Source organism: Amblyomma mixtum, chromosome 2 (assembly GCF_055824585.1).
Source record: "Amblyomma mixtum isolate Tamu chromosome 2, ASM5582458v1, whole genome shotgun sequence".
In the NCBI taxonomy this organism is placed as follows: domain Eukaryota; kingdom Metazoa; phylum Arthropoda; class Arachnida; order Ixodida; family Ixodidae; genus Amblyomma; species Amblyomma mixtum.
In genome coordinates, this window is record NC_143013.1 from 48,734,236 (window position 1) to 48,757,139 (window position 22,904).

The 22,904-nt window shown below is 47.6% G+C and overlaps 1 protein-coding gene across 2 annotated transcripts in view; it reads left to right on the forward strand.

The window, feature by feature from the left end:
• The first annotated feature begins 19,291 nt into the window (after positions 1-19,291).
• The window catches only part of LOC149359261 (uncharacterized), a 51,891-nt gene continuing 48,278 nt past the window's right edge, over positions 19,292-22,904 (forward strand). For both annotated transcript variants that reach the window (XM_089571553.1, XM_089571554.1), the window contains exon 1: positions 19,292-19,344. The gene's annotated coding sequence lies outside the window, so the exon portion shown is untranslated. The remainder of the gene's footprint in view (positions 19,345-22,904) is intronic.

Sequence of the window (22,904 nt, forward strand, 5' to 3'; positions counted from 1 at the left end):
AAGGGTGTTAAAAATTTCTCTAGTGGGCTTTTTTCGTAATATTCGAAAAAGGCCTTACTCTCAGAGGGGTCAGAAGGAGAGCTCCTCTCATTTTCAAGAGCTGGAAAACTCAAGGGATACAAATTACGCGAACAATAAAGCCTAGAAGCAAAGCCACTGACTACTAAGCTTTTGAAATAGGCTGCAGATACGACGCTAGGTGTCCAGCCAACGTGCACTAGTGTAGCCCATTTTGTTCGGCCCCGAGAAGTCGAAGCTTTCAATGGGTCCGGACGCTGTAGACACATTTTGCGGCCATGAGAGTCGAAAACCAGTTGTAAGCAAATTCGCGTATCCTGAACGCACTTTTTCTGCAGGGGGTCAATGCCATCCAGGTGTTCAAGTACGTCATTGGAGGGTACCGGACAATAAATAGTAAGTCGCTGCTGACTTATATTTTATATTTCTCGGCCTTAGGTAATTACGGCTATTTGTGTTCTAGCAAAGAACAGTTTTCGGCTTCTCCACTTCTTTCGTGCGATAGAAGAATATCCAAGTAGTTTTCATGTTTATTTTTTGACAGTTACTGACAGCCGTTTCAGAATGGAGGGGCTGCAGGATATTGGTGATCAAACCAGCATATTTTTTATAGTTAGACGTTAGCAAGTACGCGAATTACCGGTCTTTACGTTACTTATGCTGCCAGGAAGTCAGCATAATGAAATTTCAGTGGCTGGCGGGCAGATTTATGCTGAAATCCTAGGTTAAGTGTTATTTTAAGAGAATTCAGCTTGGGAGAATTATAGCACGCCTGTCTTCCCAGATATTTGCTTCCAAATTCAGCTCGATCCGCGTAGTCACGCTTGCAAAGCGGTGATAATGAACGCGAAATTCCTCACAGCGTGGCGCAGAGTTTCTTCGGTCAACAGCGTAAAGCAACCGCTGAAGCTTCTATCGGTTTCGCTCGCACTTTCGGCTGTAGCAGTCGAAGAAACGCTCGACGCGAGACGTGCGCCACAGTGGGGGAGGAGTTTCGCGTCGACAGCCACCGCGTTTTATGCGTAATTTCGAGAAATCGGGGGAACGTGCGGGGCCGAATATTTCCAAACACGCGCGTGTTTTTGAATTCCATCAAGTGCAATCGTCTTAAACTACGAACGCCTCTATGCTTCCATTATGAACATTCACGTTAACCGGTGGCTAAGAAGTTCTCTATTATATATTAGTTGATTAGGTGCCCGACGGCGAATATTATCAACTCACTTTCTGTCCGCTGGCTGCATGACTTCAGTGCAGATGGGGATTAAACACTCCCCTCGAGGGGTAATGTCAAGAAATCTTTCAAGCTTAACTTTTATCATCATGTGTAATCAATACTAAAACAAACGGGACGATGAAAGCCAGATACACGATTCTGTTTTTAGCCTGACTGATTGTGCAAATGTTTTAGGTAGGCCGTATAGACGGACCGCAGTGGCAATCCTCCTGGTTTCGCTGTGGCAGCTTGCATGAGTCAGAGGGGAAAATGCATTCGCGGAGCTGAAAAGTTGTCGACTTGCAGAGGAGCACAAGGTGATTCGATTTAGCTGGCGCGGAAAACAATGGGAGGAGGAGGAAAAAACTTTTATTATCCAAAAAATGCTCTCCCCCCCTCCCCCCCCCCTCGGCATAGGCCGGGAAGGCAGGTTTCTAAAATATCCTGGGAGACCCTGCTGCGTAGTTCGAACCCAGAGCTACAACTGCGCCTTGTCCGACTGGCTGAAGAGGCCCTTGGGACACAAGACCTTCCGCCCAGCATCTAAATAGATACAAACAATGGGATTCTCACAGGCTAGAAATGCGGATTCTCACAGGCTAGACAAATCTTGCTCAAACGATGGAGTGTGGGGTGAACTCAATCGAGAGTTTTGCTGTGCTTTCTTCTGGGAGTCATGGCAACTACCTTCCGGTTGCGCACTATGTACAGTATTCGTCAAAAATATTCAGCCCAAGGAGTTTGCTCCCAAGCCGTGTAGCGGGGTTCTTAAGCAGATTTGACAGTCCTAAGCTTGTGAGGGTTGAGGACTTACAACAGGGCAGAGAGCTGAGCTAGTTGGTATACACTCATCATAAAAAATCCAGGCGCTAACAAACAAAGACAGGGAGGGGACAAGCGCTGTGTCCCCTCTGAGTTTTTTGTTAGCGCCTGGATTTTTCATGATGATTGAGAACTGAAGTTCCTCCCTCCTTCGTGAGATTAGGGTCCTTGAGTATGCAAAAGAAACCGCGCTATAGGGCTCAGAAGCAGACCGCTTGGGCTGTAAACTTTTGACAAAGACTGTTCCTTTCCAACATGGGCTGTTTTGGCGTCGGGCAGCGGAACGGGTTCTGCAAGAGCCCAGAGAGGAGGCGTTTCGGTATCCTCCTCGCCCGATGGAAATGTCTATACTACTACTACTACTACTATTACTACTGCTACTGCTACTGCTACTACTATTACTACTACTATTGCTACTACTACTACTACTACTACTGCAACTACTACTACTACTACTACTACTACTACTACTACTACTACTACTACTACTACTACTACTACTACTACTACTACTACTACTACTACTACTACTATATAATGGCGCGAAACCCAGGGATAGGGCCCATAACCGCGGCCACTGTAAAATTTGTGCAGTAATTACTCAGAGGTAGTGTGCTGTATATGTTATACATCTTACGGTGTAGCCTTCATTTCACCGTCCGATGGGAACTATATACTGTTTATGCTGTTACCTTCTTTCTGCGGTCATTTGCGAGAAATTTGCCTTTAGCGTTGTAACCTCACTGAAGGCTCACTGCTTTCATGGGCGCCATCCATGCAGAAATAGCGAGGTATGACATCGTTTTCTACCTCTCCTTGCCCCAGGAAGGTGTATTCAAATTTTGTGAACGTTAAGTACTTCAGCTTCCGGAGATATTCTTGCTACATGTCGTGGAGTGTCTAGATGTGTAATGAACAATTTAACAGAAATCACTTCTGAGTAGCGAATTGAATCTCGGTAACGCTCGTTGCCTCGTAACTACCACTGGAACAAATGAAAGCACGTGTGCACGCTACGTATTCTCGTCTACGGCATTTCCAGCCATGCCTTCTTGCGCAGTGCACGATTGGTGGCTTGGAGAAGCAGGGGTAACGTGACTCTCTAGTGCTCACTGATTAACATCTCTGATAAATGAAACCCCCTGAGGCTCCAAGCAACGGCTCTGAGACGCGCCTAGTGATTGCCGACGTTTTGCTAGAAATAAACGAGCACCTTTCGGCACGCAAAATATTACGTATTCTTCTCTTGGGTTTTGGGCGCATAGCATCCTTCGACTGCTGTGCGACAGTGACCTGAGGACGCTGAGATGATGAATTCCAAGCCGAAGTAGAGTTTTATGTTTTCGGTGTTCTGTTGTTCGCTTTTTTTCGTCTCTAAGTGTCCTCGTTGCCTTACTATAGCTCTAGCTGATGTCCACATTTCCAACTATCTTTCTATCCGGCTTCCATTGTCAGTATCATCTCGATCGCAGAGCCAGGAATCTCAGTGTTATATACCGCTCCGCCCCGTTTACAAGGTGCAATTGAAAACACCTCAGCCACTGGCTTTTGGATTACCGTTATGGTCTTCTGTCCTTACCTTGTATACATTTCGAATAGTTCGTGCCTACAAAGAGAACGTCGCAGGTAGTTGAGGCCAACCTAAATTTTTGACCTGTCTGATGCCGTAGCAACGCTTTCAATATTTCCTGTTGCCCCAGGCAGCGGCTGGATCTTCGACGTGCTCTATGGAACCGAAACAGGGCTCAACCTCGTCAGTGACGTCATCATGCTGCAAGCCCTCCAGCTCACGGTGCGTAGTTGAAATAACACCGTACACCGTTCTCAAAAACCGGTCACTCTTGTACTCTATAAGTCTATCGTTAGACAGTTCCTTGCCTTCTGTTCCTTTAAAAAGGCTGTGGAACTTTCTGTGTGCCTATTGAGTATTTTGAAAGAGGCCGTGCCCTTTCGCGGCTTTTTTGTTTCCTTGTTTTTCGTTGCGAGCCCTACCAGGTCGGACTTAACGGCATGCTTAACAGGGAAGGATTTATGGGTCGTTTTTGGAAGGGCAGTTTGGAGGGGGGAGGGCTAGGTGATAGTTTCATTTTAAGCTTCTTCGACTATGTTGGAACAAAAAACGGGATTAAGAATTGTTTTCCTATGTGAAATTCTCCCTCCCCTTTCACCCGCACCCTTAATTCTGCCCCTAATGCATATGCTTGTCTTTTAATTGCAAGTAGAAGAGCATACATCATGCAGTTTCAAACCGCAGCCATTTATACCTATAACACCAAGAATGGCTATCAGTGGGAAGCGATTGTTCAGAGACATTTGATTAGTTTTCACGTGTTTGTGCACCGTGTATTTTTTTTTCTGTCTTCGCATACGTCCTCCGAGGTCTAGCTGTATTTCGACAGCGGCTGTAAATTCTAGAGGCCCGTGTACTGTGCGATGTCAGTGCACGTAAAATAACCACAGGTGGTCGAAATTTCCGGAGCCCTCCACTACGGCGTCTCTCATAGCCTCAGTCGCTTTCGGACGTTAAACCCCATAAACCAACCAACCATGAAATGAATGCTCAATACAAGGAAAACTCCAGAGTTATTATTAAAGCTTTCAGAGCATTTCCTTTCCATTATACGAATAGGATACGTACTGTTGCAGTGCACAAGAAGCGCCGTTGTTGTTGTTGTTGTTGTTGTGACTGAGTGAACGATGAAAAGGAAATTGCATGGGCCTGCTTACTGGTTCGAGCCAAGCCACCCCCGCTGCCACGTGCAGATTGAGGGGAGTTAAAAGATCAGCAAACAGCAAACAGCGACTCAAGTCGGCGAGCGAGCTGCGGTGGGGCCCCCTGCAGTAGCAACGCCGTAGCCGGGGCCGCAGCCGGGGAAGAAAACCAAGATGGTTCCGTGACGAGAGTCAGGAGTCGGGCCGGAGCAGCCGCGGGGGCAGCCGGAACCGGAGCCAGAGCCGGGGATCCGAAAGGGACGAGTCCTTCCCACCCTTGGGCGGCAACGGCAAGCAACAGCAGAAGCAGACGCAAGGGCAGCAACAGCAAAAGAAGAAGAGCGGCGGCGTTAAGGTGAGCTGGGGAGACGGCCCTCCCAAATCACTCTTTGCTCCGCACTCGAACACAAACAACACACAAACCGCACGCGAGAAACAGCTAGCGGAGGAAAATAAGACACTTAAACGTGAACTTGAGCAGCTTAGGAAGCAGCTAAGCGAGGTTATCAGAGAACTACGTGAATCGAGGACAGGCTATGCACCGCCTAGGACTCAGACCCCACCGCCTAGGGCGATGGAGACGGGGCAACAACACCACGAGGGAGGGACCTCCAACGATGAGCTTAAAACCTTCATGATGAACATGCAGAGGCACATGCAAGAGCAGATGCAGCAGTTAAAAAGCGACATATGCAGCAGGGACAACAAAAGTTTGCCCCGTTAGAACAGAATGTCAGGACGCACATCAAGAGCCAAAACACACAGAGAATAACCAATGATGCTAGAGACAGACTATTTAACGAACGCAGGTTCGGCACAGAAACCCCCAACGCAAATAATGGTAACCCATCATGGCAGAACGCCTCCAACAATTAGAGATGTGGCAGTGGAACTGCAGGGGGTACAGGCAAAAACAAGGCCTCCTGCAGCAATTCATCTATGCCAGAGGAACCCCACCAGACGTAATTATGCTACAGGAAACAAACTGCACCCCTACGCTTAGGGGCTACACGTGTCAGGAAAATGGCCGTACGGCAACTCTCATTAGCAAACAAGTAGTAGCCATAGCACATAACGAAATAGAGGACACCCGGATCGAACACGTGATCACGGAGATAATCCCCAAAAAGAAAGCACGTTCTAAAAGCACTTATATTATAAACCTATACAGCCCGCCCAGACAGAAAGATGGGGACTTTATTAGGCTCTTTACGGAGGCGAAAAAGTTAGCGGGGAACAACACCCTAGTAATAGCAGGTGATTTCAACGCCAAGAGCCCGAGGTGGGGCTACAATAAAGACGACAAGAAGGGACGTGGCATTTGCGCTGCAGCAGAACAGGCAGAGTGCGAATTGCTAACCGACGAACACCACCCAACTAGACAGGGGAACAGCGTCAGTCCAGACACGTGCCCTTACTTAACCTTCGTAAGGGGCGCCAGACAAGCAGAATGGGAGAACCTGCTCGAGAACCTTGGAAGCGACCACCACATAATAAGGATCAGCACAACCGCAAACAATATCAAGCGGAAAATAGGCAAGGTCCGCCTAACGGACTGGGACGCCTTCAGAGCACACTGCAAGCAGATCAAGGGCGACATTGTATCTGCGGAGGAGTGGAGCCAGCAACTCAGACAGATCCAAGAACTCTATACTAAAGAGGTGGATAGAACCGAACAAACTCCGGAGGTGGACAAGCGGCTCCTCAAGCTATGGGAGGCGAGACGCGGGCTCACCAAGCATTGGAAAAGACAGAAGTTCAATAGGAAGCTAAAGATTAAAATAGCCGCAATAACTAAACAAGCGGAGGAGTATGCAACGCAGCTGGCTAGGCAAGGATGGCAGCAATTCAGCAACGCGCTGAACGGCACCCTCAGCACGGCCAGGACGTGGCAGATCCTCAAGTCCCTCATGGACCCGAGCAAGAACAAATCAGAAAGCGGCAAATCGATTCAGAGGCTGGTGCACCAGTACACGGGCACGGACGAACAGCTACTCGAGGAAGTCCGGGTCAAATGCTACGGCAGAGACCAGGTCGAAAGCTACCAAGAAGAGTACCAGGGCGAAGAGAATCCAACCATGGATCGGTCCATAACGAGAGAGGAAGTCGTCGAGGCGATCAGGTCGGCAACAAAAAATACAGCAGCGGGGGCGGACAGAATCAAGAACTCGCTCATAAGAAACCTCAGCGATGGAGCCATAGATCAGCTCACAGCCTACTTCAACAAGCTCTGGCAAGAAGGAACAGTGCCGGCCGAGTGGAAACACGCGGTAGTGGTAATGATCCCGAAGCCAGGCAAGAAACTCCAGGTCGAGAACCTCAGGCCGATCTCCCTCACGTCGTGCCTGGGCAAGATGTACGAGAAAGTAACCACAAAAAGGATCCAGTCGCACCTAGAGAAGAACCAACTGTACCCAGACAGCATGTACGGGTTCAGAGCCCACCTGTCTACGCAGGACGTACTACTCCAACTCAAGGAGGAAGTACTCGAGAAAATGCCGAGAAGTGGCGAAAACGTTGTCATGGCCCTCGACATAAAGGGAGCCTTCGACAACGTGAGCCACGCCGCCATCATGGAAGGCATCAACAACACCAACTGCGGGGGAAGAACCCACGACTACATCAGGGCCTTCCTGAGCGACAGAACAGCGACCGTGGGACTAGGCGAGCTGAGAAGCGACGTCTTCACCACGCCTTGCAGAGGAACACCCCAAGGCTCCGTGATATCGCCCGTCCTGTTCAATATGGCGATGATCGGGCTAGCAAGACGACTCAAGGAAATCCCGGGCATCCAACACGCGATGTATGCCGACGACATCACGGTGTGGGTCACCCAAGGATCGTTAGGGGAGAAGCAAGACGGACTACAAGAAGCTGCGACCTGCGTAGAGACCTACGTCAGGGAGAGCGGCCTCAGATGTTCGACGGAGAAGTCGGAAATCATCAGGATCGGAAGAAATCCTACCAAAGCCTCGCTGGAAGTAGTTCTAGAGGGGCAACTGATCCAAAAACAGAACATGGTACGAATCCTAGGCATGTGGCTGCAGAGCAGCCGAAAATGCAGCCATACCATCAGGCTTCTGAGAAGAGCCGCGGAGCAGGTTGGCAGAATGATCAGTAGAGTCTCTCAGAGAAGGTACGGGATGAAAGAAGAAGATACCCTCAAACTCGTCAACAGCCTAATCGTTAGCAGAGTTATGTACTCCTTGCCCTACCACGCAACAACAAAGGCGGAGCGAGAGCAAGCCGACTGTATTCTCAGGAAGGCATACAAGATTGCTCTACACCTGCCCAGAAACGCATCAAACGAGAAGCTACTCCAACTCGGAATCAGCAATACCTTCGATGAGCTTGCCGAGGCTCAATTGGGGGCACAACTCATCAGACTCAGAGGCTCCTCTACGGGAAGGGCGCTCCTGAGAAGGTTGGGTCGGAACACGTACGGACTGGTAGACAGATACGCGGACGTACCGGACGACCTTAGAAAGACCTTTAATGTAGGACCCCTGCCTAAAAACATGGATCCTAACCTACACGAGGACAGACGAAAAGCAAGGGCCGAGCAGATAGAAAGGAGGCTAGGCCGATCAGAGAACACAGTCTATACGGACGCCTCCATGTACGTACATGCAGGGAAGCGCTTAGCCGCTACGGTGGTAGTTAATAGCACAGGAGACATGGCCACATGCGCCTCAGTGGAGGTCGTGGGCATAACGGAGGCCGAGGAAATTGCCGTCGCGCTGGCGGTAGCAGAAGGCTATAGGAAAGGCCGATCCCTAAACATCTTAACAGACTCGAAAGACACGTGTAAAAACTATACGAAGGGCAGAATTAGCGGCATGGCCCTCAGGATAATCAGTGGGGCAGCAGCCTCTGCTGAGAAGATACCCATACAACACATAATCTGGGTCCCAGGCCACGCAGGCGTAGCGGGGAACGAAAGAGCAGACAGCCTAGCTCGAGGGCTTACATACCGAGCAGGCATGTCAGATGTTCTGGAGCTTCAGCTACTAGCATGCGAGGGGGGATACACAGAGACATTACAACTATACAGGGGGACTAGATTCAAGTACCCACCACCACACAAAGCCCTCACGAGGGAGGAAGCAGTCGGCTGGCGTAGGCTACAAACAAACTCCTTCCCCAACTTGTACATCTATAACAAGATGTCACCAACACAATACAGAGCAAACTGCCCCTGGTGCGGCGACACACCCACACTATACCATATCACATGGGAGTGCGAACGAAATAAAGCATTCCACCAACACGAATTCCCGAGTGCGGAGCAATGGGAGAGCCGGCTCACCAGCAGCGAGCTCGCGGCCCAAAGGGCCTTAGTGCGGCACGCTACTGATGCAGCGCGACTCAGTGGAGCCCTGGACTAGGGGCCCAACCTTGCTGAAGAGAAGCCTCAAGTCGCCGGCGCCACGAAAGACGACGGAGGCTTCGAATCCGCGAATCTCTTAAAGGATCTCAATAAAAGCTTTCTACTACTACTACTACTAAAAGATCAGAGGAAAGAGAAAAAGGAAAGGCGCGCGGCGCAGCAACAACTGCGTCCGCCGGAGCGGACGCTGCTCAAAAAACAGATAAGCGGCCGAAGCCGCGCTCGCCGAAGCGAGAACAGATCCTCAACAGAAGCGCCGTGACGAAAGCTGCTTTTCTTTTGTAATGAAGCACAAAAATGAGCTTCCAGTCCACTGCGTGATTTTCGCTGGAAAATGTGCGCGCAGGTAGTCTCGCTTTCATACAAACGCAGTTTTGTTATTTTGCCTTTGGTGGCTATTTAGAATGCAGCATAGAGTGCAAGAGAAAAATTAGTTCTTCACCAATCTCGTTGCTGCAAGGGAACCATTAACGCCAATAATATGATGCAATTAATCTTGCTGTCGCTACTGCAGTTAGCTTGTTTAATCTAATGGTTTGCATAGCGGTTGGCATTTGGGTGTTAACAAAAGACAGAAAGTTAGGAAGTTTGATAGGATTAAGGCTGTGATGATGCACCAGGCGCCAGCTAAGACGGACGGTGCAAACGAGAGACGACAACTGCGTTACTTAGGAAGACTCAGTTTGAGAGCACAGAGCTTACCCGCCTACTTTTGTGCACTTGGAGCTATTTCTAATTGCTGGCGCGTTTATTAAGACGATGGAACCGGCCTTTCCACAGAATCCTACGCTCACACAACACAATAAGCAGTCTTGCGTTCTTTGATGGAGGGATTTTGTCTTAAATACACTCGACTTTTTTTTTTAATGGTATTCTCCAGACTTACACCAAATACCTTCCCGCTTACCGACCAGGCGCGAGCACTGTGATATAGAATCAAGATTACTTTTCACAGAAGGGAGTCCGATTTCGATGAAGGCAAAAGGCAGAAAAGAACCCGTGGGGTGTGCGTTGTCAGCACACGTAAAGATCCGCCGGTGGTCTAAATTATTCCTGGGACCTCCACTACGGCACCTCTTTCTTCCTTTCTTCTTTCACTCCGTCCTTTATCCCTTCCCTTACGACGCGGTTCGGATGTCTAGCGAGATATGTGAGACAGTTACTGCGATATTTCCTTTCCTCAAAACCAATTTCTCATTCGCGCCCACCTGTTCATCAGCTGCGATCAGTCGGCTTGCAATAGCTGCGCGGCGCGCCGCAGCCCTTACAAGGATTGTTGTTACTCTTGAAGTAGAAATTGAACCTTGCTTGATTGGCGCTACCTGTGTTGTCTACTTATGCTTCAAAAATGTATGGGACAAACTACAGGCCTGACAGCTTACAAATCGCACACTACTAGGTCTAACCACACAGTGGTGTAACAGCTTACAATGGCACACAGTTACTATCATATCAAGTCCCTGAGCTCTCAAATCACCATCCCTCATTACCAGAAATAAATGGAATGGTCTGCTAGCTAGCCCATGTTTCGGAAACTATCATTTTTTATGCGTAGCATATTGCAATCACTCAGTTCAGCTCTTCGGCGCGGCCGGGCAGCCACCAAACCACGTGACTTGACGTCACGTGGTGACAAAAAAAAGAAAAAAAGGAAAAGAGAATAAAAACAAAAAATAAAAAAGGACGGGTGAGCATGGTGGCGGTTGCCACCGCCCCGTTTCAAAGGGGGCGCTCCCATCCATCCATCCATCCATCCATCCATCCATCCATCCATCCATCCATCCATCCATCCCATCCCATCCCATCCCATCCCATCCCATCCCATCCATCCATCCATCCATCCCATCCCATCCCATCCCATCCCATCCCATCCCATCCCATCCCATCCCATCCCATCCCATCCCATCCCATCCCATCCTATCCTATCCTATCCTATCCTATCCTATCCTATCTTATCATACTCTGTTAACGTTGTGATTATAATGACATAATTTACCCACATTCGTTTTAATTATGTGACTTGCTTTCTTCTTATGTTCAAATTTGTATTGCACTTCCGTCGACTGCAGAGGGACAGAGGCCTCGTCACGCACCACAGCCTTTAGCCTCTGCCCCTGCAGCAGATGCTGTAACTGCTCTGCTCAAATAAATCTTTTCAATTCAATTCAATTCAATTCAATACCTCGCGCAAAAAGACCGCGCAATATGCAACGCATTCTTGGCTTAACCAAGCTAAGCCTGGGCATTTTAAGGCGAAAGCCTTTAATGTCTCATCGTTGTAAGCAGCAGTTGTCGACAGAAATGTCAAGCTTTTCAGTTGGTCGAAACGGTCGTGACGTCACAGTGCGCGAATTTCAAACGGGGCCAATTGTACTTTGGCAAGTACCCAGGCAACCAATTGAAGGGATCATATAGTGATGATCCTAGTGGGACAGAGCTTAGTTAATTGCTTAATTACTCAATTAGCCTGCTTAACTTTTCTAGTCAGGGCATATAGATAAATAAAACCGAGTAAGAAATTGGTCGAGCTCGGGAATCGAACCCCGGTCTTCGGAGTGTGATACGAGCATGCTATCCACTCCGCCATGCCAGCTCGACGGTTTGGGAAGAACAAAGGTGCGTCTAGTGAATACGGTGTCTTCGCTCACTCTCATCCTCCTCCCTTTCCTTCCGGCGAGGTTTAGGTGTCCACCGAGATATGAGAGACAGATACATTTCCTTTCCTCAAAAACCAATTTATAGACGAGCGAGGCATAGAACCGAATGGTCAATGGCGTTCTATGGACTCGTGGAAGCGTTGCAAGGCGCTGTCGCGTTCCACTCTTAGAGGCGAAGCTTACATCTTAACCACACATCAGTGACCGCACTTTAGGTAATAAAAGTGCCCCCTGAATTTTGACGGGTGAACTCCACCGAGATGTGTGAGACAGTTACTGCGTAATTTCCTTTCCTCAAATACAATTTTCATTTTCTTCATTACGGGCCATCTCTGTCTTCTTCCACTCCCACTTCCTCCCTTCCTCTATGGTGCGGTTCAGGTGTCCACCGAGATGACAGAGAATCACTGCGCCATTTCCTTTCCTCAAAAAGCGTTCAAAGGGCAAGGCATCGCGCCGAACGGGTGGTGGCGTTCCGTGGACTCCCTGGCAGCGCTACAACACGCTGTCGCGTTCCACTCCTAAAGGCGAAGATCAAGCGTCATTAATTAGCAGTTAATTAGTATTCAGGCACAAATCAGTAATTAACCATTAATTAGTGATTGTCGTCACTTAGTAACTAATACTCAATTACATGTGACGCCACCAGTGCCACAGAAGCAGTCAAAGTGGTGCGGAAAACGCTTTCGCCTCTATACGCACTTTTTTATACGCACTTTTTAGACAGTCAAAGTGAGTCAAAAACGTTGAGTCAAAGTGCCCCCTGAATTTTTTTTTTCTAGCCATTCAGTGCATTTCCTTCCTTCCAAGCGCTCTGAAAGGTATTTACTTTTTTCAAGTGCATAAAATGATTTTGCTTTAATACTGCCCTAAAAAGCGTTGGAATGTCTGTTTGCCTTGGGATGAATGTATGCGGTATTTTTTTTCTCTAAAAGTACAAGTGCTGTACTATGATCTGTTGTTGTAATGAACAAGCATTTTATGTCGTTGCCTGTGCTTCTGGTGTTGCGGTAGCTTTGGGGTGCTAAGGGTCTCGTCTTCATCTTCTTCTTCACCTCTTTATAATGGCACATACCCACGTGGGGGGATTGGCCAAGGTGTAGTGGTATACATAAGAAAATTTTCATAGGATTAAACGTGAATTTTGAAAAATGTATTCATGAAAAACGACAGAAGAATGAAGTGAAATAACAAAGAACATTTTGGCGAGAATAACAATAATTAAAAAAAAACAAAACAAAAAAAACTCCGAGACTTTTAAAGGAGTTAGCAAATAAACCTACCAGTTGCAAATATGTAATCATGGAGATTCCCACAAATTGAACTCAAAGCAAATCTTTTGGCGCTCGCTCCAAACGATAACAACACTGGCATAGATAACGGGAGCCCTAACCTGTAGAGAGGGACTTCAAGGTAAATCTTTCTCTGAAGTGCGTACTTTGGACAGTAGAGCAGGAAAACCGTTACTTCTCTCTTTTTTGCGCCGAAACCTTGGCAGTGCTGCATGGCCAAATTGCAATAACCTCAAACTCAACTGAGCTCATATTGCAGAGAACACATGTGAGAAAAGCAAATATTATAAAATATTATAAATCAGGTAAAATCCGCTTTCTCCACCGTTCTGGCTCATAAGCCCTCACAGCGAATGTGCCTTAGAAATTACCGCTTCTCTTTAAGTGTAGTGGTATAGCTGGGAGGGGGCACAAGGGCTGTACTAGCCAGGCTTAATTACTTATGCGCAATGTCCTGTGCATGTAGTTCTGATGAATACTTGCCAACATAAAAGTTTTCTCAGCATGTAGCTGCACGGTCAACTGATTTTGCAGATTTAGGTGCGCACAGACGTGTTCAGCGGGAAAGCATTGCTTGCAGTAGGCTGCAAGAACTACCCGTATAGCGCAAGTGTTCCGGGTCACCCTGCCACTCTTATCCGGTTTTCCCATTTACAGAAAGATAAAGAGACGAAGATGAAGCTGATGACATTCCTGGGCTGGAACTGCATTACCACATCCTTTTGCTACGTCACTTCTTTGTTCCTGGCTGGGTTCATCAGCGAACATGTAAGATCAAAACCCAGCTTCGGGTGACGCGATTGTCAAATTTAGTTAAATTGCCCACTTGCATTTCACAATTGTAACCGTACAATAGATTTCCTTAGCTGCGAAGGACATCGGCGCCAGCTTATCAGTCGTAACAGATGTCACCTTTGTCCCATTATTTACGCCGTACATTAAAATGCTTGCATTGTTTGGCTGGTCATTATTAAAATAAATTGCTAAAAGAGCATGGCTGGGGCGTGGGCAGTCTCTAAGAATATTACATCTCTGTTAAGTATTGGTCTCAGCCTGAAGACGAGGACTACCAGAGCGAAAAACGACAACGATGACAGAAAAGACGGACGCACTACACGCACATCCACAAATTTTTTTGAATTTTTTGGTAGGTCAAGCATGGCAAGTGTGTAGCAAGTATATCTATCAAAGGGACAAACTAACTGTCATGTCCCTTTGCGCTGAAATTTGGAGGTGGAAAAGAGAAGTAGTTAAGACGGCAAAAAAGCAGAAATAGTAAAAAAAAAAGAGGAAGAACTCATCAACCGAAGCTGACTGTTATGTAATCCAAATCATGGCGCGTACGATGGCTCAACTCTAGATGGCATGTCAACCAAAATCTTGGGGGAAAATTTAGTTCGCCTTAAGATTCTGACGGGGTAGCGTTAGAGGGTCCCCACGATCTCTTGCGGGACCCCTGGCGCACCATTTGCCGACATCGACGCGCCCATTGCCATCACATGCTGCGTTGTTGCACACCCTCGTCCACGTTAATTCGGCGCTAATTAGTGTAGTAATCTAAGTGTTCCCGTAGTGCTATTCGTCTATCTGTGTGGTGTGATGTGCTCGTACAAGGCCTGCATTTATCCCACTGAACGAACGTTGCTCACTGGTGTAGAATTAGACTGCCCGGCTCCCGACCCAAAAGATTCCTCTTAACCACTCTGTTTATTTCAGTGAAGCAGTGAATCCGATTTTCCACGTGTACTGCCCGCTCGACGAAGCAGGATTTTCAAACCACGTACGCCGACGCAGAGTTTTAGCTTATTGGGGCCCTTAGCGCTCTAGCTTTGATACTCGCCCGAATAAACTAAGAAACGAAACTGCGGTCGGTCCTTATTAAATTCACCCAATACCCGAAGAATACGTCGTCCGTGGTGGCTCAGTGGTTGTGGTGCTCGGCTGCTGACCCGAAAGACGCGGGTTCGATCCCGGCCGCGGCGGTTGAATTTCTTTCGAGGAGAAATTCTAGAGGCCCGTGTACTGTGCTATGTCAGTGCACGTTAAAGAACCCCAGGTGGTCGAAATATTCGGAACCCTCCACTACTGCGTCCCTCATAGCCTGAGTCGCTTTGGGAAGTTAAACCCCATAAACCAACCAACCAACCAACCAACCGACCGACCGACCGACCGACCAACAAAATAAAAATAACTTGAATAGGCATTAAATCAGAGCTAAGGTAAAAAAAGAAAGCAAAATCAGAAAACTAAAATATTGAAACCTAGTAAAAATTTAACAGCACGAACAGGACGACTAGCTACTTTTCAAACCACTTCTGCTTTTCACATGGACAGCCGAGAGCTACTCAGAAAACTGATCTCAAAGTAGAAAGAGAGTGGACGCAACCACAGACTGCGATCCAAACATCATGATCATTGTGGTCGTATTTTTAATAGAATTTCTCTAGCTGGTACAACGAAAGAATTCTGCTGAGAACAATGGATATGAATAACAGAAGTCCGAACAGAGGAAACTATCTATCAGAAGGGGTCAAGGAACAAGCCCCCTGAGTGACGAGGGTGGCGTTGAACACACTCAATGTTAGGTTACACGAAAATACCAATTCACCCGCAGGCAGGCGATTGGGTCGCCGCCGCCGAAGCTTAGTTGGTAGTGCACCGGACGCGAAATTCGGAGGTTATGGGTTCGGGTCGTACCTGCTTGAATGTGGTTGTTTTTAGACAACAGCTCTTAGGTGCCCGTTCTTGCGTTCCGCATCATAGTCGTCGGCGTAGTCGGTGTAATCCGCCACCCGACAACCATGGCAGGTGAAACGCCACCTGCCACGGCGAGAGCGGAGGAATGGAAAACTGGAAGGTGGCTGCCACGGGAAGATCCCGTAGTGGGGCTAGCAGCGTAACACGCCATCTGCCAGCGGTGGTAGGTGGCAAGTAAACCCCTGCACTCAAATTTCGCGTTACCCAATATAGTATTAGTCTGTCCACTTTTTTCTTCTGGCTTATAGTCACCTTTCAGGCGTAAAATAGCAACGCTATTAATTTACCGTTGATTAACTGCAGAAAAAAAAAACATTCATATGGGCTCCTTGGTTTCGGCCGGCTGCGAGACACTGAACTTTGTTTTATTCCGAAAACTGGCCTTATTTCGATGTCTGCTGTAAGAATAAAGTTGCCGCAGACATGAAAAGTCACTCCCCGAATGTCACAAGCCCGGAGGGTGCCACGGGCACTGAGTCGCTGTTATCAAAATTCGTCAACAGTGACGTGAAAGCTATCGATTTAGTACGTGGCGCGATTTTTCTTCTGAAAACTGGACTGGCAAGAGTTGTTGAAATAAGTTAATAGAAAATGCCTTAGTAATCTCCTATTCACAGATGATGCTGCCTCTGTAGGTTACTCAGGGGTCGAATTGTAAGGATGGTAATGGACCGAGACAGGCACAGAAAAACAGTGGGTCTAAGATCTCAAGAAATCTGATCTAGTAACAAATAGTCTCGGGAGGACACAAAGGTTTACTATGGGCACGAATGCTTAATAAGTTGTTAGGTTGTGCATCCACTTTGGGTACGAAGTAAAACCCGACACGGATAGGTGGAATGAAATAACTAGGAGGATAGCAATGAGGTGCAATGTATCAGGCAGGCAGTCTCAAATCATGAGTGGCAGCTCACCAGAATCCATCAAGAACAATGTATAGAACAACTGTTATCTTGCTAGTACTGTCCTATTGAGCGGAGACGTGGAGGTTAACAGCAAGGCTCCGGGTCAAACTGAGGACAGGGTAACGAAGTACGGAAAAGACTACCTTAACTGTTACGTTAAGACGCATAAAAATATAAAATGTTTTGGGGAGCAAACGCCAGTTTAGTCATTATCTAGTTGAAATAAATTAGAAATTGGCATGGGCAGGGATAGTAATGCGAAGAGAAGATAGCCAGTGGTCCCTTAGGGCAACGGAATGGGTTCCGAGAGGAGGCAAGCGTAGCACGGACAGCAGAAAGTCAGGGCCCGGGTTGTTTGAGGGGATGATGTGACCAACCTGGGACAGGCCTAGGGTAAATAGAGGGTTATGGAAGGAGTTCTGCCACATCAAATAAACTTATTTAGGGTGATAGTGTTGACAGCGATGATTTCTACTTCAGTTTAACCGGAATAATCCTTGCACTCTTTGAAGGTTATTTGGCCATTTACCGCATGTGAGCTCTTCCCTTTCACTTTGTGTCTAGTAAGAATAACCTCCAGCTTTTTATCTCCCTTTCCTCAGCTGCCTCTGGAAAAGGAAGACCTCAAAGATATCCAAGAAAAGGAGTTCCGCGTAAGTAAACACCACGGATTATTTTTTCATTAAGGACTTAGGCGATGCTCCCTCGGCAGGGCAAAGCCCACACTAATTGTCAGGCCCTACAGAGGGGAACATGCCTGATGCATGCCGAAGATAATACGTGCGCAGATGATACAACAGACCGCGGATGCACCTGCTGTACTTTTCTACTGTCCTCAACACTTTCTTGCAATACGTATGCATGCTGTAACAAAGAACTCCACTTGGCATACGTAGAGGGAACAGGGTTTCGAGGCTTAAGGCAGATTACCCCATTTCGTCGTCAAGATGAGAATAATTGTCTCTTCATAATTGAAACTAAGCGGCGGACATGGAGGAGTTATAAATTGGCAGAGGCCCCTACTAACCGAGCTGTGTTACAGCAAGCGTGCCGGAAGTCACCGAGCTCTTTTTTATTTATTTTATTTTCTTTCCACCACCTCGGTGGCTCAGAGGTTATGGCGCTCGGCTGCTGCCCCGAAAGACACGGGTTGCAACCCATGTGAGGCGGTCGAATTTCGATGGAGGCGAAATGCTAGAGGCCCAAGTACCATGCGATGTCAGTGCACGTTAAAGAACCCCTGGTGGTCGAAATTTCCGGAGCCCTCCACTACGGCGTCCCTCACAGCCTGAGTCATTTTGGGACGTTAAATACCCACAAACCATAAACCATTTTTTGCGCGAAGCAGAGGGATTCTCTGGGTCCTATTCGTGGCATCGGTGTCAGAAGCAAGCTCGGCCGAGAGGCGCTCAGCCATCGCAGCTGCTTCTTTCTGCTGGGCGCCTTATCTGGCGTTTCTGTAGCAACGGAGAATCTAGAGTCTATCCCGGCTCTATGACTGGTCGGCTGGGTGGCTGGCTGGCATGATTGAGCCCGCACTGCAAGCTTCAAAAAAGGTGAGGTACAGGGCTTTTCCAAAGTAGTTTTCCTAGATGACGAGGCCAAGACTTCGTACGCATAAAGGAGGGTTCAAGATAAGAGGAGGACGCAGTGAATTAACCAGGGAGACACATTCATGACACTTAGAAGCGCTTCTAAGTGCCGTGAATGTGTCTCCCTGGTGTCCTAACCATTTTGCGCAGTTAACTCTTTAACCCAGAAACGAAAGAACTAGCCCAGCGAATCCTTACGCAGTGAAAGGCAAAGCATTACAGTGGACTGCGGAGGCGCTGTTTTGTGGCGCCATTTTTGAATGCTTTGGAGCGTCCCTGCGCTCTCACTGCTGCACGGTTTTTATTCCGCAGTGTGTGTACTAATCTGTAGAAGTAAAAAAACTTAATTAACCACCGCATGGGATGTGAGAGAGGGCGCAGCAGTGGTTTCTTGATTAGTTTGAGCTACCTGGGGTTTTAAACGCTCACTGACACTCCATCGCACGCATGCGCCTTTGGGTTGGGCCTATATCGAAAAGCGGCAGGCACAGCAGGATTTGGTTCCCCTTCGCCAAGCCCAGCCTCCCTGCCTTTTATGATTTTATGGTTTAGGGGTGTTTAACGTCCCAAAGCGACTCAGGCTGTGATGGACGCAGTAGTGAATGGCTCCGGAAATTTCGACCACCTGGGATTCTTTAACGTGTACTGACATCGCACATACACGGACCTCAAGGATTTTCGCCTGCATCGAAATTCAGCCGCTGGAGCCGGGATCGAACCCGCGTCTTTCGGGTCAGCAGCCGAGCGCCGTAATCACTGAGCCACCGCGGCGCGGCCCAGCCTCCCTATGTCGTATCTACTACGCCACTGTGGCGCATTTCTTGTGGGGCACGTTTCGTATGCGCTAAGGTGATCGCAGCTATATCTTGATACATATTACCGAACGATAACTCTTGACTGAGGATACCTCCACGCTGTTATATTTGCAGGCACACCTTCGCACGACATTAATTGGGTTCTACTCGATCTTGTTTACTGTGAAGGTAAGGCTGCACCCTGTCTTCTTAATCGATGAAATTTCACGGCGCGGAACTGACATAGCGCCGAATTTCGCCGGCCATAGCTGTGGTGTTGTCACCTCATAAATAAATTATAAGCTGCGTAAGCTCATACTAACAGCACTGCTGCTCTTGCCCTTCGTGCAAGAATGAAACGGCATCACCCCGTGCTTTATAGACTATTATACATCTTCCATAAAGAAAAATTCAGGGGGCACTTTGACTGTCTAAAGTGCGTAGAGGCGAAAGTGTTCTCGCACTACTTTCACTGCCTCTGTGGCACTGGGGACGTCACCACTGGAGGACGTTACACATAGCGGCGGCGGGAATTTCTTTGGAGGAGAAATTCTAGAGGCCCGTGTACTGTGCGATGTCAGTGCACGTTAAAGAACCCCAGGTGGTCGAAATTTCCGGAGCGCTCCACTACGGCGTCTCTCATAGCCTTAGTCGCTTTGGGACGTTAAACCCCATAAACCATAAACCAAACACATAATGACTAATTACTAAGTAATGATAAATTTCTAAATAATGGCTAATTACTGATTAATGACTAAATACTAATCGACAGCTAGTTAATGACGCTTAAGCTTCGCCTTTAGGTGTGGGACGCGACAGCGTGTTGTAGCGCCGGCAGGGAGTCCACGGAACGCCACCAACTGTTCGGCGCGATGCCTTGCCCTTTGAACGCAACGCTTTTTGAGGAAAGGAAATGGCGCAGTATTTCTCTGTCATCTCGGTGGACACCTGAACCGCGCCCTACAGGAAGGGAGGAAGTCGGAGTGAAAGAAGAAACAGGGGCCGTAATGAATAAAATGAAAATTATATTTGAGGGAAGATAATTACGCAGTAACTATTTCACAGATCTCGGTGGACACACGTCAAAAGCGTGACACCTCTGCTGGACAACGATGAGGCATTAAAGGCTTTCGCCTTAATACCCAGGCCGCTTCACGTCAGCTGTACTTATAACCGCGTTTGTAGGCTTCATCTGTAGAAGTGTATCCACTGAAATAAAATTTATACCTTCATATTACCCGAAAACACATGTTACGTATCGAATTTCGCTTTTAGTGCCGTATGTCTAGCTCTGGGCATATTGCGGCAGATGGCGATGAACGAAGGTGAAACATAAAAAGCCGTGATTTTAAGCGAATGCTTTTTTTTTATTCCATGAAAACTAGTTTGGGAACCTTATGTCAGCAAGGAACAGCAGTATGCATAAGAAGACACTGCATATGCTCATCCCTGGTGAGAGGAAGAAACAGAAAGCAACGTGCTTTATAAATATAGAGGAGTGCAAGTTGGTCTAATATATTAAGGCGGATGCCTTTAATGCCTCACCGTTGTAAGAAGTTGTTGTCGACAGAAATGTCACGCTTTTCAATTAGTCGAAATGGTCGTGACGTCACAGTGCGCGAATTTCAAACAGGGCCAATTGTACTTCGGCTAGTAACCAGGCAACCAATTGATGGGATCGTATGGTGTTACTCCAAGTAAGTGGGACTGAGCTTAGTTAATTGCTTAATTGCTAAATTAGCCTAGTTAACTTTTCACGTCAGGCCGTATAAATAAATAAAACCGAGTAAGAAATTGGTCGAGCTCGGGAATCGAACCCCGGTCTTCGGAGTTTGAGACGAGCATGCTATCCACTCCGCCATGCCAACTCGATGATTTGGGAAGAACAAAGATGCGTCTAGTGAATACGGTGTCTTCGCTCACTCCCATCCTCCTTCCTTCTCTTCCGGCGAGGTTTCGGTGTCCACCGAGATATGAGAGACACATACATTTCCTTTCCTCAGAAACCAATTTTCCTACGAGCGAGGCATAGAACCGTATGGGCAATGGCGTTCTATGGACTCCTGGAAGCGTTGCAAGACGCTGCCGCGTTCCAATCTTAGAGGCGAAGCTTAACATCTTAACCACACATCAGTGACCACACTTTGGGTCAATAAAGTGCCCCCCTGAATTTTGACAGGTGTCCACCGAGATATGTGAGACAGTTACTGCGTAATTTCCTTTCCTCAAATACAATTTTCATTTTCTTCATTACGAGCCATCTTTGAATTTCTTCTTCCACTCCCACTTCCTCCCTTCCTCTACGGTGCGGTTCAGGTGTCCACCGAGATGACAGAGAATTACTGCACCCTTTCCTTTCCTCAAAACGCGTTCAAAGGGCAAGGCATCGCGCCGAACGGGTGGTGGCGTTCCGTTCCGTGGACTCCCTGGCAGCGCTACAGCACGCTGTCGCGTTCCACTCCTAAAGGCGAAGCTTAAGCGTCATTAATTAGCAGTTAATTAGTATTCAGGCACAAATCGGTAATCAACCAATAATTAGTGATTTGTTGTCACTTAGTAATTAGCACTCAATTACATGTGACGCCACCAGTGCCACAGAAGCAGTCAAAGTGGTGCGGAAAACGCTTTCGCCTCTACGGACTTTAGACAGTCAAAGTGCCCCCTGAATTTTTATTAAGCAGGAGTTGTCGACAGAAATGTCCCGCTTTTCAATTGGTCGAAATGGTCGTGACGTCACAGTGCGGGAATTTCAAACGAGACCAGTTGTACTTTGGCTAGTAACCATACAACCAATTAAAGAGATGGTACAGTGATGCTCCAAGTAAGTGGGACTGATTTCAGTTAATTAACCAATTATCCCTATTAACACTTCAAGTCAGACCAGATAAATAAATAAAACCGAGTAGGAAATTTGTCGATTTGGGGAATCGGACCAGGGTCTCCGGAGTGCGAGACGCGTGCGCTAACCACTCCGCCATGCGAGCTCGATTGTTTGGAATGAACAAAAGCGTCTCTAGTGAACACGGCGTCTTCGTTCACTCCCATCATCCTCCCTTTCCGTTAAGGCGAGGTTCAGGTTTCCACCGAGATATGCGAGACAGACACATTTCCTTTCCTCAAAAACCAATTTAGCGACGAGCAAGGCGTAGAGCTGAACGGGCGATGGCGTTCAGTGGACTCCCTGGCAGCGTTGCAAGACGCTGTCGCGTTCCACTCTTAGATGCGAAACTTAACAACTTAACCACACATCATTGACACAAGCAGCAACACTGCTCTTACGGCTTCCGCCTCACCGCACTTTAGGTAAACAAGGTGCCCCCCTGAATTTTTCATTACGCATCTCAAACGTGACTTTCATCGAATATTTCAGGCGTTAGCCGCTTTTTTCTTGCCTAAAAGAAATCTTCATCGAAAAGAATGGAACATAACCATGGGATATATGATAGTCTGCCGAGAAACAGCAGCGCTTGCGCATTAGAGTCACGCCCACTAGTGCTTTCTTCAAGCAGGGCTAAATGTCTTCAGCGTTTCCTCTGCCGCTGATGCGATAACTTTGTTAGAGGCATAGAAGCAGACTACAACAGTTTACTGCACGGTCTACCACACCCCTTGCATTTTCTGTCGACTTGATAATAATGCTCAGGGCACTCTAGTCGTTTAGCGCCGACAATATAAGTTGTACGCTGTCGTACGGGCATTCCTTTGGAGACATCGGAAATGTGCATGTTCAGAATAACATGTAGTTTTCA